Genomic DNA, 13,651 nt, shown 5'->3' on the forward strand with positions numbered 1-13,651 from the left:
AATATCAGGTAGGCTTTTTTAGAAATAAAATTGAGAAAACTAATTAATTTAGTCCTTTCTTCTGTTCAGAAATCAGCAGCAAATAGGCTGTTGTTTTTAGCAGACCTCTGTCACCTGAGGAATTTCCAGTACCAGGGAATCTTCATGGGGCTGTCTCTGCCACATTGATGGCTCCTTTATGCTACCAGAGTGGCAAAAAGCAGCTGGAGCTTAGAAGGGGATCTGGTCCAATATCTGTGGTTAAATGAATTCCCTTTTTCAGTTTGCCTTGTTGCCAAGTAGGGGAGTTCGAGCTTACACTACTCCATGCAGTGAGTGCCGATGCCTACAGGTGGTGTCCAAAATTTTGTGAAAGAAAATAGGACAGTAAAGGGTGACAGATTCAGAACAGATAAATTCAAGAGAATGACATTCATTCCAACAGACAGACTGCTCTACATTCCATGATATTCAGAGTGAAACCAACTATGATGAGATCTCCAGATCAGTAGACTCCCTTGGTCTTCTAGGACCAAGCATAAATTTTCTGTAATGTCATCATTTCACTGAAAAGTTGTTATAGTTTAGTTCCATTTTTTTTCTAAATAGATTAAATAGTCTAAATTTTAGGGGACATGTGTTGGTGAAATAGGCACTAACAAGAAAATGAGACTAACAAAAATCAGGAAGGATTAGTAACAATTACTCAAATTCAGTAACCTAGTTAAGTTATTTTTTGTACCTCTACCCAATCCAACCTTCATAAGCAGATAATATTTCATACTGCATATCTGAATTAAGTTACAAAATTGGTAACTATCATGATCTCCATTTTATAGAAACTGAGGCTCAAAAGGGTTACATATTTTACCCAAGGTCCCACAGAAATCAGTGTTAGAACCTAGGTGTTCTTATTGTGACACGGACGCCTAGTCCACTAGGCCATAGCCTTTCCCAGCTAAACCACATGACATTAAGCCCAATTTATTTTCAGATTTCCCCTCTGACAAATATACATATACACCAAAATACTTTTGGGAAGTTTGTAGATATTATCTGAGCAACAATGGATTTCCCCACCTGATTCTTTCTTGTATTACTACCTTGTGTATAGCTTTGGAAGAATGTCTCCACATTTTTTAAATATAGTGTTTCATTACCTTTCAATAAAAATCTATATTTAAAAAATGTGGAGACATTCTTCCAAAGCAATTTGGTTTCAAAGTAAACTGTTTAAATCAGCAAAACTCCACGTGATTGTCATACCCAATTTCTCTTCCAGATAACATTACATAATTCTTGATAAACTTCATAATGTTCAGCCAACAAATATAGCATAGAAGTTACACACTAGAACTATAAATAGAGTACAACAAAAAATCAATACTAATGCAGTTAGACATGTCTCCAAAAAGATTTAAACTCTCAGTTTCGATTTGGGGAAAAGGCTGCTAAAATGGCTGAATGGAGTTCTTTCTATTTTCAGTTCCACTGGCTATGTTTTGTTTCTGTCTCTTCTAGTGTGGAGCGGGGAAAGGTCTCAAAGGTTCTGCTTTCCTCAGCCTGCTTCCAGTGCACTGGCCAGAAGGCAAAAAGGGACTGCATGGCTCTCCTTGATCAGGACTTGCAGGCAATGAGGACAGACACAGGAATGGATTTAAGCAGCAGGTCACAACTTTATTAACTTAACACTAGGGAGGGCACTAGCCACCCCACCTCCCCTGACTTTCACATACCATTTAAGTGGGTCCAATGTGGGAGTTATGGGCAGTCCCACCATGTAACCCATAACTGGCTGGTCTCTCTTTTCAGCCTATCCTTAGGATGCAGCACACTTTTCTGAATCTTCTCTCCTTCCTCTCCATGAGGGGGACAGAGGGTACCAAAGGGGCACCTCAGGCTGCAAAGACTTGAGGTCTCCCCTTCTCCTATAGTAGGCACAAGGTCCACCAGCAAAATCCCAGGTCCCTTGTGCTTCTAGGAGCTGGACCTTTTGGCATTTATTTCCCTGACAAGATAGCAAAGTGGAGCTCAGAGGCTCCCCTTTCCTCTGGCTGCTTCCACTGCCCTTTGGTGGTAGGGGGAGAAGGGAAGGGGAATGAGAGAGTTCCAGGGCCCCCTTCCCATCTCTTTTCATCCTTTTCTCTCTCTCTCTCTCTCTCCCTCCCTTTCTTTCCCTTCTCTATCACATTTCTTTCTGCCCCTCCTCTCTCCCTTTCACATACTCACAAAGCGAAAGGGAGGGACAGGAAGAGGGGGAGAGAAAGGGAGAGGATGAGTGAGGGAAAGGAGAAGATAATAAGCATGGGGTAGGCCCTGAATGAGAAGGGAGTGTGAGTTAGGAATGAGTGAATCAAAGAGTAGATGGAATAAGTGGGGGAATGAAGTGGGAGAGGCTGTGTTCACAAGTTCTAAATGTGAATGCCGCCAGCCTGTCATTCTGTGCACAGAAAATGTACAGGGATCATTTATAAACATAACTATATACTAAGAAATTGGAATGACATGGCAGTTAGTTAGAGTATGCCACTTCCAACACTAACACCTTTTTATACCTCCTTTGTGTTTACTGCTCAGTTCAGCTCCTTAGGGTGTGAGGCCCGGTCTACACTACGGGGTTAGGTCGAATTTAGCAGCATTAGGTCGATTTAAAAATCACTGCATCCACACAACCAACCTCGTTCCATCGACCTAAAGGGCTCTTAAAATCGACTTCTGTACTCCTCCCCGATGAAGGGAGTAGAGCTAAAATAGACCTTGCTGAGTGGAATTTGGGGTAGTGCGGATGCAAATTGATGGTATTGGCCTCCAGGAGTTATCCCAGAGTGCTCCATTGTGACCGCTCTGGACAACACTTTGAACTCCGATGCACTAACCAGGTACACAGGAAAAGCCCCAGGAACTTTTGAATTTCATTTCCTGTTTGGTCAGTGTGGTGAACTCAGTAGCACAGATGACCATGCAGTCCCCCCAGAATCATAGAGCGTAGAATGTTTCTATGCTCCCCCTACCATCTCCGTCCCTGAGATTATCGCAGATTAGAAGGCGAAAAAACGCACTCGCAATGACATGTTTTCTGAGCTCATGCAGTCCTCCCACACTGATAGGGCACAGCTTAATGCATGGAAGCATTCCGTGGCAGAGGCCAGGAAAGAATTAAGTGAGCGCGAAAAGCGGAGGCAGGACGCAATGCTGAGGCTAATGGGGGAGCAAACGGACATGACGAAACGTCTGTTGGAGCTGCAGGAAAGCCAACAAGAGCACAGACCCCCACTGCATCAACTGTATAACTGCCTACTCTCCTCCCCATGTTCCATAGCCTCCTCACTCAGACACCCAAGAATGCGGTGGGGGAGGCTCCGGGCACCCTGCCATTCCACTCCAGAGGATGGCCCAAGCAACAGAAGGCTGTCATTCAAACAGTTTGATTTTTAGTGTGGCTACAATAAGCAATGTGGCCTTGTTCTTCCCTCCTCCTCCACCCCACCTGGGCTATATTGACCGTTATCTCATTTTTTTTTTAATTAATAAAGAAAGAATGCATGGTTTCAAAACAATAGTAACTTTATTTCAAAGATGGGAGGGTGATTGGCTTACAGGGAATTAAAATCAACAAAGGGGGTGGGTTTGCATCAAGTAGAAACACACACAACTGTCACACTGAAGCCTGGCCAGTCATGAAACTGGTTTTCAAAGCCTCTCTGATGTGCAGTGCGCCTTGCTGTGCTCTTCTAATAGCCCTGGTGTCTGGCTGCTCAAAATCAGATACCAGGTGATTTGCCTCAACCTCCCACTCCACTATAAACATCTCCCCCTTACTCTCACAGATATTATGGAGCACACAGCAAGCAGCACTAACAGTGGGAATGTTGGTTGCGCTGAGGTCTGACCTAGTCAGCAAGCAGTGCCAGCGAACTTTTAAACGTTGAAAGGCACATTCTATCACCATTCTGCACTTGCTCAGCCTATAGTTGAACTGCTCCTTACTACTGTCCAGGCTTCATGAGCCATGGGAGAAAGGGATAGGCTGGGGTAAGTGCGACCGTGCGATACCGCCAGTTGGGAGAGCAGCCTGAGGCAGAAGCCTCCAGCTCACATGATATTCCAGGCAGGACTGAATCTCCATGAGATGAAACTTAAAGAAGAGAATGACTTGGAGTCTCTGGCTCCCATTCAGTGCTCTAAGAGGAGGATAGCCATGTCTGTCCAGGCGCCCCTGATCAACCTCACTGAGCTATCAGTCCTACTGCACCATCTGCTGCGAAGGCAAGGAGCTGCTGCTGTGTAGCAATGCAGTACCACATCAGCCAGCAGCACCCAGGAGACATATGGTGACGGTGAGCTGACCTGGTTCCATGCTTGCCATGGTATGGCGTCTGCAAGGGTAAACCAGGAAAAAAGGCGCGAAACGATTGTCTGCTGTTGCTTTCCCGGGGGCGGGGGGTGACGACATGTACCCAAAACCACCCATAACAATGTTTTTGCCCCATCAGGCATTGGGAGCTTAACCCAGAATTCCAATGGGCAGTGGAGACTGCGGGAACTGTGGGATAGCTACCAACAGTGCACCACCGCTCTGTAAGTCAATGCTAGCCACGGTAGTGAGGATGCACTCTGCCGACTTCATGTGCTTAGCGTGGACATATGCAATTGACTGTATAAAATCAGTTTCTAAAAATCGACTTCTATAAAATTGACCTAATTTCACAGTGTAGACAAGGCCTCTGAGTTACTTATACTGCCTTAAACTTACATGGCCAAACTCAGACATAAAGTACAAAATGGAGAGTGAGTTATACATTGGTAAATGGGTGTAGTCTAAGTCAGTAAGTCACAGTTTAAGTAAGCATGAGAGACCTAAAGTGGATGTAACAAACAAGACAAGGAGCCGGAAGAAGATATAAATTATACCAGCTTAAAGCAAATTCTTAAACTATCAAACCCTTTTCTGCATTTGATCCACTACCTTCATAATCGAAAGTGTGATGCATTGAGCTCCAGGCTACACAGCTTTCATTGAGCTTTATGGATATTTTGAAGTATTTCTCTGCAGAAATATATTGAAAAGTAAAAAGAAAATTAATTTAAAAAACCAAATATGAGGTGACAGAGTCTCACCAACAAAATCTGCTCTGTAGTTTATTCTCAGGTCTATTTGTTTACAAAACATAATTCAAATCAGACTTAATTAATTATGTTTTGCTTCTGGAAAAAATGAAAAGATCCTCAATTATAACAAGAGTGTTCTTATATTTTAGAAATCAATTTGAGTAAAATGGCATCTAACAACACAATTTTTGGTATATGGTGACAGTGATTAGATGTGTACATGCTAATTAAAATTTCAACCTAATGCTCTTATTGTAACAATAATGCTCTTATTGTATCTTATCATTAATTACTATTAGAACTCGACACTCAGTTGTCTTAGTCTGTGGGCCAAATCCCTCAGTTATTAGTATTGCAAAAATGGAAGTTTTATCAGAGGAAGGATGCATGTTTGGGGTCAGTAACACTACTAGATGCCTTGGAGACAATGAAGGGTGGTCTAGTGTTTATGGCACTGGCTTATGACTCAAAAAAAACTTGGGTTCAGTTCTGTGCTCTGAGACAGGACCACCTGTGTGACCTTGAGCAAGACATTCTGTCCTGCAGTTCCCCATCTGTAAAATGGGATAACAGTACTTCCCAAGGACATTGTGAAGATAAATACACTAAGGATTATAAGGTGCTCAGAAACTATAGTAATAGGAGCCTTATAAATACCTAAAATAGGTAGTATTTCCCTCGGTTCCAGTTTTGGTATGATATTGCTTAGAGTCTACATGGTTCCTTTTGATGCTATTCAAACATTTTGGTTTATTTTATCATGGTTTACATTTTCAGCTTTCAATAACAAAATCACTTAGCCTCATTAAATGTGAATCAGTATGTGTGTCTCAAAACTTGGTATTTAGATGACTGAAATTTTAAAAAATCAAATTTTTTTTGGCCCCGAACATTTATCAAGCCCTTTTCCCCTTCTTTGTTCTGCCACCACCACTTAACAGCTGCAGTGTTACTTCAGTTTCATCAGTCAAAAGTCCTTGACAGAGTTCTGTGTGTAGGAACATATTAAATCTGTCTCCAAATGTTCTTTCCACCACATTAGGAACACTCCCAGAGTGTACTGCTCTCTCTCAAACTGACCTGAAGACTATTTCATACCTTTATTACTTCAAATTTAAACTACTGTAATTCTCTTTCTACCAGGCTATCAACAGAGTCCACTCATAGGTTACAATCTATATAGAATGTAGCTATGAAACTGTTTTTTTAAACACTATTCCAATAGATGAATAAATTAACCATGCTTTTATCAAATCTCTCAAACATCCCCTTTCTTTTGGGATACAAATACAAACAAAAACGGCAGCAGTATAAAACTTTGGGTGTGTCTACACTTGCAGATGGAGGTGTGATTACCAGCTCAAAGAAACATACTTGTACTAGCTCTCATCAAGCTAGTGTGCTAAACATAGAGTGTAGCAGCAACAGCAGTACCATGAGCAACGGAAGGGGCTAGCTGCCCTGAGTATGTACCAATCCGATACCCTAGAAATGTATTCAGGTCAGTTAGCCAATCCCAAGGCTTGCACCACTGCAGCTGTATTCTATTTTTAGCATGCTAATTCGATGACAGCTAGCACAGGTATGTCTCCTCCAGCTGGGAATCAAACCCCCAACTAGAAGTGTAGACATACCCTAAGAAAACATCCCAATACTGATCCCATAAGAACTGCACTTATTTGTAAACTATGTTACATAATCCTTACAAAATAAGCTAAAGTTATACTCGGCAGATATTGAAAGTAAACAACATAATAATATAATTAGTGTCAATGACATGTTAACAGAAAGATTATCTCTCAGACAACTCCCCTCCCACATGCAATCAGAAGACCATCTCTCCTTCCATGCACAATTATATATGTATATAAGAGAGAACATGGTGATTCCCAAACTGTGATCTGTGGACTGTTGGTGATCTGTAGATACTTACTGGTAGTCTGTGATGAACTGTCTGGTCACATGATGTTGACTCTGCTTGTCCGCAGCTCAGAGAATCAGAAAAGACAGGAAGCAGAGATAAATAATTAACTCTTTTCAAAAAGAACAAAATACTTATTGCACTGAAGTCAGCTAAGAATACATTTCCCATGTGTAAGCATCACAGGAATAACAAGTGATTGTGAATGGGTGGCCTGTGTATCAGATATGTGTCTTTTTCCATCCCCATGAAAATCTGGCCAAAGTTAGCCAAGCAATATGCCTTTGACAAATCATAGTTTGTATATGCTCAGTAGAGATTTATTTGATTTAGCTGCTAAAGTCTCTGAGAAATCCATCCTCACAAAGCATGTTCCAGACCCTTACAGCTGCTTTTGTGACCACATTGTGCATACACCTTCCCCACAGAGTGACTCAATATGCTCACTCCAGCCCAGGGCTACCAAGGGGCAAAGCCAGATTGTATTTGTAATGGCTGCTCCCAGCTGCTCTAAGACAGATGGAACTGGCCACTGAAACTGAAAGCAGGGATCCTGTCTCTCCTATGCACTCAGTGATGCCCATGCTGCTGGCCAGGCAGTGCCATGAAGATAAATTAGTTAATGTTTACAAAGCAATCAAATAATTTGCTGATGAATGTCATAGACAAGCCCATGAGGAAATTACTAATACTGTCTTTTTACTAATACTGCCTTAATTACTAATACTGTCTTAAAAAAGATGTGAACAGCATGCAGTAAGGCAGGCCGAGGACCATACACTGAACAATGAAGATAAAACAAAATGTCAAATAGCTGCTTACTAAGTGAGCACCCTCCATCCTGTGCACAGAAGGAGGCAGGGGTCAGGTGTAAAAAAACAGTATGTGAATGTATAATTAAAGACTATTATACTGCATACTATCAAGGGGGCCAAATTAAGATTATGCAGGCAACCTTAATTTAGCATTTCCTAACTTCTGAGTGCTTGATTTTGTAACCTTAATAATGTTCTTTTAATGTAGTTTTTTTGTGTATAATATATTTACACACATGCATGCAGAAATAGATACATGGCATAAATATGTGCAACATCATTTATTACACAAACACAATAACAGATATGAAGTAGTGTATACTTTCTTGTATTGAAAAACAATCTGTTTAGCTCTATTAATTTGACAATGCTGTCAGTAACAGTGCATCTTTGTCCACAGTACATGCCTCATATTTTTGTGACTCACTCATGGTACATAAAGTACTTTTACTGACAGTATTAAGATTATTCTATTGTGAGGTCTATTGTGAGTATTGTACCATGCATATCTCCCCCTAATGCACACATATAATGTCAGTAATTGCAAAAAATGTTCTTCTCATCTTTTTAGGATTAACCTAGTTTGGAATTCATGTTCTTTGTGTTTCATCAACATTATGGCTACTAATAATAATCCTTTTCAAATGTGTTGTTTGAAACAATACACAAAACTGAAAAAGTGCACCCTGATTTCTATGAGGAAAGGGGAGACAGTGGTATGCAATGCCAAAGGGACCAAATGCATATAGTGCCTGCACTAAATAAAGTGAGAAAATAAGGCTTGTTAGGTAGAGATAAAATTGTGAATAAATTCCTTTCCATCTTGCAAAATAAAACCTTTTCCTAACCTCTTTTTTTTTTTTTTTGGCCCAGTGGCTCTTGGGATTTATTTCTGAGAGTACATAGTGCAAAATCTATTTTCCAGCCCATCTAGTCCCGACTCAATTATATAGCTCAGGGAGGGCATAAAAAGGTTAGTGATTTTGCTTATATACTATACCCACAACTAGACACATACTGCTAAATTAATTTTCCCTGTCTTCAGTTCATTCTCTATTATGGGCATGTCTACACTTACCTCCGGAGCGATCGATCCACTGGGGGTCGATTTATTGCGTCTAGTGAAGACGCGATAAATCAACCGCCGAGCACTCTTCCCATCGACTCCAGTACTTCACCAGAGCAAGAGGCGTAGGCAGAGTCGATGGGAGAGCGGCAGCAGTCGACCTACCGCAGTGAAGACACCGTAGTAAGTAGCTCTAAGTATGTCGACAACAGCTATGCTATTTTCGTAGCTGAAGTTGCGTAACTTAGACCGACTTAGCTTGGCCCCCACCCACAATGTAGACCAGGCCTATATGACTCAGCATTACGTATCTTAAAGTACATCCTATTGCTAGACTGAAAAGTAAAAAAAGATATAAAAACTGAGGTTTAAATGTAGATTAGTCTGCATCAACCATCAAATACTATTTTTTCTATTTCCTGCAAGTCTTATACACCTTTTCTTCCACTCTCATTCAATTCTAAAATAAACCTCACTCATATGCCTTATGACTTTGAGGAGAAAATTACATTAGATCATAGTGGCACAAAAGTTCTGCTCTAGTTCACAGAAGGTAAAGAGGTACACAGAAACACAGGGTGGAAGAAATCAGTAAGACATGCAGGAGACAGTAGTTCAGATTCAGTTGCCTGAACCGCATCCACTTGGCCACATTACATGATCTAATCATGGAAGAAATTTAACAATATTTCACTTAGCTTTGCTTTCTGAAAGTACAGTTTAATAATCAGAGGAGTACAATGTGCGCTCATGTATTTATTTAATAAACATTTATATGGTGCTGCTCATTGAAAAATATTAGTGCCATGTGCATGGCTAAGATTGTGGCAAAAAAAACCCATTTCTCATTTGTAGGGAACTACATCCAGGTGACCATAAAAATGAACTGGAATTGCTCTAATCATCTAACAAATTACTCAAAAATGTAAGCAGCATTGCACACCTTTGTACTTGACTGAGTACTCCCATGTATAGAAGTATCAGTGTTATGGTGCAATTTTTGCCACAAGGAGGAGTTAATATCAAGTGATTGGGATTTTAAGGGATCACTTTAATGTTCCGATAATTTTCATTAGTACAATATTTTATCTCCAGCTATCAGGTTCCTTGGTCACTACACAATAATCCCTACTTCCATTACAATGGACATATTCCTCAGCTCAGTTTGCTCATTAATCATTAGTACCAGACTGCACTGACATTAAGGTGCCTGACTTTTGTTTATTTGAATGTAAGAAAACCCAACAATTCTTCTATGATCATTACCGCTATCTCGAGGTTTTTTCTTTTTCAATCAATTTAAGAATGATCAGAAATGTTGTCTTTGAGTTTCAAAAGTAGGTTTGCAAATAATGGGCCTACCCCTGCTCCAGTTTAAGGGATTTAAGTACAAGTGTTGCTCCAATTTAAGTATGAGTATTGATATTTATTTCAGCCAGAGCAGCCACAGGCCCAATGTGAATTCAGATATAGTTAGTCATGTATCATGAAAAAATAAATATCATAGGGGTGGAAAAATAAATATGGGTGGAAAAAATCTTAGGTGATTACAAATCATTTTAGTGATTCTCTTTGATCTTTCCTTTCTGTACTAAACTCTCTCTGGAAGCCTGATCCAAAGCCTATTGAAGCCAATTGGAATCTTTCCTCTACCTTCAGGGGGCTTTAGATCTGGACAGTCTTGACTCCTAGAGCTGTCTATAGCCCCAGAACTAGCCTTAACCATCTTTTTCTGCTCCAAGGCACAATCTCTTTCTTTGCTCTTGCATGCAGGGCACAGTTTCTGCTTACAACTGAACAACTTAAAAATAATCCAGCAAAACAGTATTTTCCCTTGTCATTCAGTAAGAAATAATTGAGATGTCTATGCTGTCCCACCCTCTCCCCCTCAGCTACTCACCCCTTCCACTCACCCATTATAACTAATTTCTCTTCTAATTTCCAAGACTTCATTTTCTCTTCTAGGCCCTTCTGTTCTAAGACATCCTTTTGTTTTTGTCACAACAAAACCCCATTTTAAACCTTTTTTTAAAAAAACCAGACATAATATATATGTTCTTTAAGTTACTGACAAAATCTTTCCTAAAATCTTCCCCTCCCCGCCTCGCTCTCATTCTCTCTTTCACATACAGGGTCCACTCCCAATCATGGCTTTCAAGTCTTTCAACTTAGCAGCCTGAAAATAATAAGGAATCATAGAATCATAGGATGGGATGGGACCTCAAGAGATCATCAAGTCCAGTCCCCTGCACTCATGTCAGGACAAAGTATTATGTAGACCATTCCTGACAGGTGTTTGTCTAACCTGCTCTTAAAAATCTCTAGTGATGGAGATTCCACAACCTCCCTGGGCAATTTATTCCAGTGCTTAACCACCCTGACAGTTAGAAAGCTTTTCCTAATGTCCAACATAAGCCTCCCTTCTGCAATTTAAGCCCATTGCTTCTTGTTCTATCCTCAGAAGTTAAGAACAATTTTTCTCCCTCCTCCTTGTAACAACCTTTTATGTACTTGAAAACGGTTATCATGTCCCCTCTCAGTCTTCTCTTCTTCAGACTAAACAAACCCAATTTTTTCAATCTTCCCTCATAGGGCATGTTTTCTAGACCTTTAATCATTTTTGTTGCTCTTCTCTGGACTTTCTCCAATTTGTCCACATCTTTCCTGAAACGTGGCACCCAGAACTGGGCACAATACTCCAGTTAAGGCCTAATCAGCACGGAGTAGAGTGGAGGAATTACTTCTCGTGTCTTACTTACAACACTCTTGCTAATACATCCCAGAATGATGTTTGCTTTTTTAGCAACAGTGTTACACTGTTGACGCATATTTAGCTTATGGTCCACTGTAACCGCCAGATGCCTTTCCACAGTACTCCTTCCTAGGCAGTCATTTCCCATTTTCTATGTGTGCAACTGATTGTTCCTTCCTGAATGGAGTACTTTGCATTTGTTCTTATTGAATTTCATCCTATTTACTTCAGACCATTTCTCCAGTTTGTCCAGATCATTTTGAATTTTAATCCTATCCTCCAAAGCACTTGCAACTCCTCCCAGCTTCATCAGCAAGCTTTATAAGTGTACTCTCTATACCATTATCTAAATCACTGATGAAGATATTGAACAGAACTGGGCCCAGAACTGATCCCTGCGGGACCCCACTCATTATGCCCTTCCAGCATGACTGTGAACCACTGATAACTACTCTCTGGGAGTGGTTTTCCAACGAGTTTTTCACCCACCTTATAGTAGCTCCATCTAGGTTGCACTTTCCTACTTTATTTATGAGAAGGTCATGGGAGACAGGATCAAAAGCTTTACTGAAGTCAAGATAAACCACGTCTAACACTTCCCTACTATCCACGGAGCTTGTTACCCTGTCAAAGAAAGCTAGCAGGTTGGTCTGACACAGTTTGTTCTTAACAATTCCATGCTAACTGCTACTTATCACCTTATTATCTTCTAGATGTTTTCAAATTGATTGCTTACTTGTTTGCTCCATTATCTTTCCAGGTACAGAAGTTAAACTGACTGATCTATAATTCCCCAGGTTATCCTTATTTCCCTTTTTATAGATTGGCACTATATTTGCCTTTTTCCAGTCTTCTGGAATCTCTCCTGTTTTCCATCACTTTTCAAAGATAATTGCTAATGGCTCAGATATCTCCTCAGTCAGCTCCTTGAGTATTCTAGGATGCATTTCATCAGGTCTTAGATTGAAGACATCTAACTTGTCTAAGTAATTTTTAACTTGTTCTTTTCCCATTTTAGCCTCTGATCCCATCTCATTTTCTCTGACATTCACTATGTTGGATGTCCAATCATCACCAACCTTCTTGCTGAAAACCAAAAAGAAGTCATTAAGCACCTCTGCCATTTCCACATTTTCTGTTATTATTTTTCCCCCTCATTGAGTAATGGGCCTACCCTGTCCTTTGTCTTTCTCTTGCTTCTAATGTATTTGTAGAATGTTTTCTTGTTACCCTTTATGTCTCGAACTAGTTTGATCTCGTTTTGTGCCTCAGCCCTTCTAATTTTGTCCCTACATACTTGTGTTATTTGTTTATATTCATCCTTTGTAATTTGACCTAGTTTCCACTTTTTGTAGGACTCCTTTTTGATTTTTAGATCATTGAAGATCTCCTGGTTAAGCCAGGAGATGGTCTCTTGCCATACTTCCTATCTTTCCTATGCAGTGGGATAGTTTGCTCATGTGTTCTTAATAATGTCTCTTTGAAAAACTGCCAACTGTCTTCAATTGTTTTTCCCCTTAGACTTGCTTCCCATGGAATCTTACCTACCAACTCCCTGAATTTGCTAAAGTCTGCCTTCTTGAAATCCATTGTCTTTATTTTGCTGTTCTCCCTCCTACCATTCCTTATAATCATGAACTCTGTCATTTCATGCTCACTTTCACCCAAGCAGCCTTCCACTTTCAAATTCCCAACCAGTTCCTCCCTATTTGTCAAAATCAAATTTAGAAAAGCCTCTCCCCTAGTATCTTTCTCTACCTTCAGAAATAAAAAATGGTCTCCAATATATTCCAAGAACTTGTTAGATAATCTGTGTCTTGCTTGTTATTTTCCCAACAGATGTCCTGTGCTTTGGATGATTTTGTTAGTTTAAAAAAAAGCCTCATCCACCTCTTCTTCTTGATTAGGTGATTAGCTGATTAGGAAGCTCACATCTGTTAACTACCCAAATAAATATAAAAAAGTGTATTTATACTTTTGGTTTACACTGGCTTTTTCAGTGACTGAGG

At 40.2% G+C, this 13,651-nt stretch overlaps 1 protein-coding gene across 6 annotated transcripts in view; it reads right to left on the minus strand.

Annotated features, from left to right (window-relative positions):
• MCTP1 (multiple C2 and transmembrane domain containing 1) overlaps positions 1 to 7,082 on the minus strand; it is a 476,976-nt gene extending 469,894 nt beyond the window's left edge. For all 6 annotated transcript variants that reach the window (XR_012158969.1, XM_073344510.1, XM_073344512.1 and 3 more), the window contains exon 1: positions 7,022 to 7,082. The gene's annotated coding sequence lies outside the window, so the exon portion shown is untranslated. The remainder of the gene's footprint in view (positions 1 to 7,021) is intronic.
• Between the last annotated feature and the right edge of the window lie 6,569 nt (positions 7,083 to 13,651).

This window comes from Lepidochelys kempii, chromosome 5 (assembly GCF_965140265.1).
Source record: "Lepidochelys kempii isolate rLepKem1 chromosome 5, rLepKem1.hap2, whole genome shotgun sequence".
NCBI lineage: Eukaryota > Metazoa > Chordata > Testudines > Cheloniidae > Lepidochelys > Lepidochelys kempii.